This window comes from Sesamum indicum, linkage group LG6 (genome assembly GCF_026168435.1).
Source record: "Sesamum indicum cultivar Baizhima isolate 11 linkage group LG6, ASM2616843v1, whole genome shotgun sequence".
NCBI classification, from domain to species: domain Eukaryota; kingdom Viridiplantae; phylum Streptophyta; class Magnoliopsida; order Lamiales; family Pedaliaceae; genus Sesamum; species Sesamum indicum.
In genome coordinates this window covers 18020895-18028616 of record NC_142662.1, presented here as the reverse complement: position 1 = coordinate 18028616, position 7722 = coordinate 18020895, and the positions used below count along the sequence as shown (strand labels likewise).

The following is a 7722-nucleotide window of genomic DNA, read 5'->3' as shown; positions in this document are numbered from 1 at the left end:
TTTTCTATCTAATTACACAAATCTATTTTCACAATTAATTAGTCTTGTAACTTTAATTTTTGGCAATTTTAATCCTTTTTCGATTAATGTGATCAAAAAATTGCACGTCATTTGCATATGACCTAATTAAATTACAATTTTAGTCTTGTAACTTAAGGATGATTGGCATTTTTTATCTTACATGAATTGATTTGCAGGACCAAAATTGCAATTTAATGGAGCCGTATGAAATCATTTGCAATTTTCTGGCCGAAAAAGACTATAATTGCCAAAATTTTAATGTTATGGGACTAAATTGCGAAAATCAATTGATATTGGACCAAAAATACCACCCACCAAATTACAGAATTAAAATTATGACTTTTTCTATTTTTATTTTAAGTTCTAAAAACATCTATCGTATTTAGCCAAACACACTCTTACTTCTAATATTTTCACCAATTCACTTAAATTAATTATTACAAAACTCTCGTTACTAACATTTATAAGTTCTATCGTATAACTTAATTTAACCAAATATTTTAAAATTTTATTTTTAAAATAAAATTTTATATCTTTTTTCATGTTCTAAAATGAAACGTTGCATAAATATATGTGTTTATATCTATTTTTTTTAAAAATAAAATTTTCCAAACACCCTCTACATCTGTAAATTACCAATCCTATCAAAATAAGTTGTGCTAATTAATAATTACATGTGTAGACTAAGTATTATTATTAAAATTGTTATTGTAAATTATAGAATTTATTTCTTTATGAATTAAATAACCATCAATTAGGATTTAGTAACATGCTTCAGCCACTATTAGGACTATATGAACAATCAGGTTCCAATTGAGAATTGTTTAGGAGGAGGTAAATAGTCAACCAAAATATTCACTTCAAACACTCAGAGTTTATGGATTTGAGTTCCATTAAATATGTAAATATTTTTATATTTTGTATGAATTTTTTGTAATTTATTTAATTAATTTTATTTGTAGTAATGAATTAATCGGATATTGATATATGATTCTATTTATTAAGATAATAATGTAATTCTATGATTACAATTTAAAAAAATAATTTCAATCAGTGTGGAGTTAAGAGACTCATATGATGAAGGGATAATTACACTCCTCTTCTGCAATAAATCAGTAATAAGTTAATTAGGGGTAAATATAATTTTTTTTTCGATATGTTTATTAATATCAGCAAATTCGCTGAAATTTAACTAATGAAGGGACTTATTTGTTAGGCAAAAACAGACTTCAAAGGTGTTAGATGTAAGTTTTTGAACTATAAAAAATTTTCACATAATTAAATTAAACATAAGGGGAGGAGAGTGTAATTATCCCTATAATGAATGAAAGTATTTGACAAGTTATTAATGTTCTTTAAGACAACTGCAGATATTAGTACTTTAATAACTAAACAATAAAGAAAAATAATGTTTGACATTTTTAGGCTTTTTAAGAAATTAATAAAATGGAAGTTCACGAATATAAACCCTTTTTTTAAAGATATTTAATTTTATATAAGATACCAAAATAAAATAATCCGATATATTAAAATGTATTTTAGTTTTTATGACGGAGGATTATTAAAAGTAACGACATATAAATTTCCGGAGGTTGCATTTGGAATAATAAATTTTTTGAATTTATTTAAAAAAATTTAAATCCTTCAATTCTAATTTTGAATTATATTTTGTTGATCATTGATAAATTTTATTTATTTATTTTTTGGATTGAGCCATATAATAAATTATATTTTATTTATCAATCCAAATGCACCACGAAATTATATATATATATATATAATTTTGTAAATGCTTTTATTGTGTAACTAATATAAATATTTTTTATTAATACATGCGAAGTTTAGGCCCTATAACTTAAAGATCATATATGTTGATTAAATATAATTATCTGATGATACTAAATTATTGATAATTGATATATATAAATATTTAATATTGATAATTATAATTAATTTATTTAAAAAATAATAATTCATCATTTTTATTTTAAAAAAATAAAATGAATTGAACAAAATTCTTGAAAAAGCCCACTAGAAAACTGATATTGAAAGAAAAACACAGAATTGAAGCCCAAAACAACTTTGACCCCTAAATTAAATTCACATATCTGATTTAAAGGAAAAACAAATTAACGCCGTCTGTGGGAATCGAACCCACGACCACATGGTTAAAAGCCATGCGCTCTACCGGCTGAGCTAAGACGGCTTGATGCTACACAATTATTAATGAAATAGCAATATATAAAGAAATATTTGAAAAATAATTTAAATTGAGCTAAATTAAGGTGTTTGAAAATACAATATTTGCTTAGGATTTTCTTAAATTAAGTTGAAATAAGCTAAAAGTTGTAAAATTATGAGAATGTATTTATTAAAACTTACGGTATTTTTATAGGTAAATTACAACAACCTTTTCTAATGTTTGACATAATTATGAATATTTTTCTCGTTATTTGAAAAACTATCAATACCCCCTAATTGTAATGACCGTATAAAAATTAGCCCAATTTATTAAGTTTTCGTTCATTTTTTGTGGTGAATTCATAAGAATTAAGAATTATAATTTTATTATTCTTTTTAAAATTTTAAATTTTTTATGGACTAAGTGGATAATTTTTAAAATTTTTCCATGCACCACATCAGATTTTTTTTTCCAAAATTCTAATTTTTTTAAAAAATAAAAAATATAGTAATGGCAAAATTAATAATTTTATACCTCCATCCAAGGATTATATAATTTCATCAAACATCAAGGGGTATTTGTAATTTTTCAAACGACGAGGGTGTATTCATAATTATGTCGAATCTTAGGCAAAATCGTTGTAATTTACCCTATTTTCATAATTAAGTTGAATTTTTTATAGCTTTTTAAACTAACTGATTTTTGTGTAATTTGAAAGTATCACATCCTAATAATAGCTAAAATCTACCCACCTACTAAGGTAATTGGGTAGCGTTACAATAAGTTAGTAATGCACCAATTTTTTTACTAAACATTTCCACATCACTTTTTCTTACTTATAACTGTTATTTTAAAATCGTAACATCTACATATTAAGCATTTATCGACTTTTTCTAAAATTAAGCACTGAATCATGTATAGTGTCCAAAATATTTATATATTATAGGGTAAATTATATTGACACTCAATAAGATCAATTTAATTACACAAACACCCTATATCTTTTTAAAATTATAGGTACGACCCCGAGAGAGTATTTGTGTAATTTACCATAAAATTTTGTAAAATTACAGGTACACACACCCCAGTGGATGTTAACATAATGTATCTCTTGGAGCATTTGTATAAAATTTCATCACTGAATATATATATTTTGTAATTACAACTACAATTTCAAGAAGTGTACTCGTAATTTTATAATTGATAGAAGAAATTTATGTAATTAAATTTAATTTTAGAAAGTCTCAATATAATCTATCTTGTATTATATGTATGTGGTCAGTCTTTAAATTAATTATTTTTGGTATGTATAATATTCATTTATTTAACACATTCATTTTCTCCATGAGGCAATTTTCCAGTTTTGGGTAACCACTTTTACTAATATTTTTCACCAATCAAAAACACGCTTTTTCTTGCACTAAGCCAATATCTATTGGGAACTCAGAAGTGAGTTAGTTTTTCATGATGTCATTGAATTGAAAATTCATATTACAATTGTATTCTCTCTTTGATCTACATTTAATTTTTTATCTTAACATATATATACTCTTTTAGATGAGAAGTAGATTATAATAGTACGTTTTCATGCATTATTACGACAAAATTCAAATAAATTATTGAGCTTATATATCATGTTTGCTAGGAATCCTTTTTAATAGATAAATTACAACGAACTCTTTTATGATTCGACATAATTACACTCGTTATTTAAAAAATTATTAATAGTTTTTTCATTTTAATAGTCGCCTAATATTTAGCCCATATTGTTAGTTTTCTTTATGTCTCCATCAATTTTTTGTGGTGAACTAACCCATATATCATTGTGGACTATAAATTATAATTCAACTATTTTTAAAAAAAAAATGATGGACAAAGCGGATAATTTTTACAATTTTTAAAATTTTTCATTCAAGTTTCCAACTTTTTATAATTTTTTTAAATTTTTATTAAAAAAATAAAATAATATAATAAGGACAAAGTTGACAATTCAGATCCCCATCCAAAGTTACATAACTCATCAAACATCGTGGCAATATAATTTTTTAAATAAAAAAGGGTTATTCTTAACAATGCTAAATCTAAAAAAAGTTCATTGTAATTTACCCTTATTTATATGCTACATTATCCAACTTATTCTTTCAACCACTCGCATTATTTTATTTTAAATCGCACTTTCTTTACATTTTTTTTTTATAATTGATAAATGAGTAGTATGTGCGGATATTTCGATTGCCTTTTTTTTTTTTCTCTAGAAAATGTTTTCATCTTATTTTTTTTCTCATTATTTTAATATTTTAACTTATTATATTATTTTTATTTATTTATTGAATTAGAATTAATCACAATTATATAAATAAAGTATTACCAAAAAGAATATTTATTTTTTGCCCCCTAATCAAGCTTTCACATCTGGATCCGTCCTTGCTTCATTGTTAAGACATAGCACATGCTATACAAATATATATAAAATAAACTAAAATTGTATTTACAATTTTATCATTAATATCATATCGGTATCTGTACAATCACAAATAACTCAAATAGCACCCGAGTTTTAGCATCAATATTGTCTTGATACTGAGCAATTATAAATAGCTCAATTAGTATTTGAGTTTCACTATTAATATCGCTTTGTTACCCAATTGATATTTTTTTTTATTTATTTTTGAATTATCTTTTTTTATGTAATAGTTATTTGATCCTTAGATAATTAATAAATATACCAAAAAAGTTTGAATAGAATTTAACTATATATTTTATCTTTATTTGCACCATTTGACTTTTATCTTTTACATTTAAGTATTATATTTGATGATGATATTTTGTTAATTTATTATTTTATACTTTATTTATTTATCAATATTAATAAAATGACTCATTATTTAGTAATTAATTATATTAAAAACGAAATTCAAAATCTGTTGCAACATAGAGGAGTTGAATTTGCATTCTAAATTTTAAAAATTTATAATAAAAAATTGAAACACTTGAATCTAAACTTAAGTTTTGCAATTTAATATCCTGAGTAAATGCAAAATAATATCTTTGTGATGAAAATTTTTATTTTTGGTCTCATTCATTATAAGATTATCACCTTTTGTCTCGTAATTTTTAAGAATTAGCACTTTTTCTCTCGTTACATCTTTTCATTAGATAGTTTAACAAAAAATACCATGCGCTTGATATGTGGCCGTTAGGGCTTTATACTTTTTGTCTTATTTGGTTAGATATTTTCACTTATGGTCCCATAATTTTTAAAAAGTAGTATAGTCCTATGCATTTAAGGATCACGAGGTTCTTTTTTGTCAATATCTAATGAAAATATAATTAAAAAACTATTTCTTTAAAATTATAGGATAAAAATAAAAATTCTGTAATAAATTAAACCAAAAAAAATTGAGTTAGAAATGAAAAAATTCACTATGTTTGGTTTTATTTTTAAATTATTTTGATGTGTTTTGTGGAGATAGAAAGAGAAAAACAAAGATAAATAAGTATGTGTTAGAAATAGTGTGTATATTTGAATTTATTTTTGAAAATAATATAAAATAAGTATGGTATGTTTGATATTGTTTAGAAGGAGACAAAAAACTATTGTTTATTGTCAAATCATATCTCTTTTGTATATATATATTTATATATATGTATGAGTATGTATATAATTTTTTGAGTTGTAGGACTTATAATTAGTGTAAACTTATTTTGACAAAAAACAAATGAGGCACTGTTTTAAAACATTTTAAAACATCATCAAAATTTTCAAAATAAATCAAGACAAACATTGTCTATATTTTGGCCCATCTGAAAAATGAAGCAAAATTGAAACCAAACATTATGATTATTTTCTAAAAACTTCTTTTTTATCTTTCAACTACTGGCTCGAATCAATCAATAACTCTGTGAAAAGAACTTAATAAAGAAAAGATCCCTTTCAATGTCGCATTCATCGTCAATAGGATTCTTTTACACTCTTGTTAGCTACCGAATCGAAGGTTCATTTAGGGTTTGGAGCCACAACTCCTCCTTATCTTGAAAGGCCAAATAAATACTTCGATTCATTAATATTAATTATTTTATCAGTTCTTAGTATATTAATATATATTCAGAACATGCATATTTATTCGAAAAGAATCTAATTATTATTGTGGTACGTAATTAATCGAGTCATGATTATTAGCAACAACATAAATTCCATTTGAAATGGTAAAATTCGTTGCTAATTTACGTTAGCAGCGAATTCAATAAAATATATATATATATATATATTCTATAATTAGCTCGTTATTGATTTCATCGATTTTTGTTAATGAATTTCGCTAGAAATTTTTTAAAAAACTTTTAAAAATTTATGTCAAGACCACTTACGACTTGTATTAAAATTTCTCTCTAGTTATAGCAAAAAAGTATTTTATTTTTAATGCTATTTTTGAAACACAAGAATTTAAATTTTTTATCCTTTACTAAATTCATTGGGTTTTAATTTTCTTAACTATATGCATAATTTCTTATATTGTTGCAAGGGGACAGGGTGCAGGATCCAGGCCCGCTTCTAGAAACTTTTGTGGAAAATAATGAGCTTTTGGGAACTACACTGTCTTTACCTATGACAGAAGCTCTGCATGATCACAGACAAGTGTGATTGAGATGAGATATTATCTTTAGTATGTGAACGATTTCGACATAAATTATAAATTTTCGGATTAGATGCAATGTAATTTAACTGTTTTGAATGTCCTTTTTTTTTTTTTTTTGAGTAATTTTTAGTTATGTTTTCAACATTAAAATATTGTACCCTTCGCCATGATCACTTTATTTAGGAATAATTATACTCCACTCTCGGTAAAAAAAAGTAAAAAGAAAATAGTGATAAAAAATCTAGTAATTTCAATATTATTGTTAATTATATATATATTAGTAACTAGAAGGTTTATTTTGTCACAATTAAAAACTTTATAAATTTTAATAATTATTATTATTTTATAAAATTACAATTAGTAAAAATTAGTGATAAAAATAGAGTATAAAATAATCACTAAATATAATTAGTTATACATGTATAGTGATGATCTAATGATATAAATAATTATTGTCATTATATTATGGTGTTACTAAGTTGTTACTATATATATGTCACTAATTATATTGAGTGACAACTTTATTCACAATTCTTGTCACTGATAATTATATAGTGACAAAATAAAAAATATTGTCACGTAATATATTGTTAATGACAATTTTAAAATTTTTTTTTGGTAGTTTGTCTCTAATGTCATATTCTTTTATATTGTCTCCTAAGATTTGGTATAATTATACGTAAACTTCATATGATTTGAAAAATTACATCTAATATTCCTGAGATTTGCTTTCATCCATCAAATAGGCCCGTTAATCAGTAAAAATTTATTAAATTTATTGATATTAATAGAAAATTTGAATAAAGATCGATATTTACCTTTGATTGACTAATTACTGACTTATTACAGTTCAAAACAAATTACACCCAAGAATATAATTAT

The 7722-nt window shown here is 23.5% G+C and overlaps 1 non-coding gene across 1 annotated transcript; it reads right to left on the bottom strand.

Annotated features, from left to right (window-relative positions):
* Window positions 1–2154: 2154 nt before the first annotated feature.
* Window positions 2155–2227, bottom strand: TRNAK-UUU (transfer RNA lysine (anticodon UUU)). Its single transcript has one exon. It is a non-coding gene; the product is annotated as a tRNA-Lys (tRNA).
* Window positions 2228–7722: the final 5495 nt, after the last annotated feature.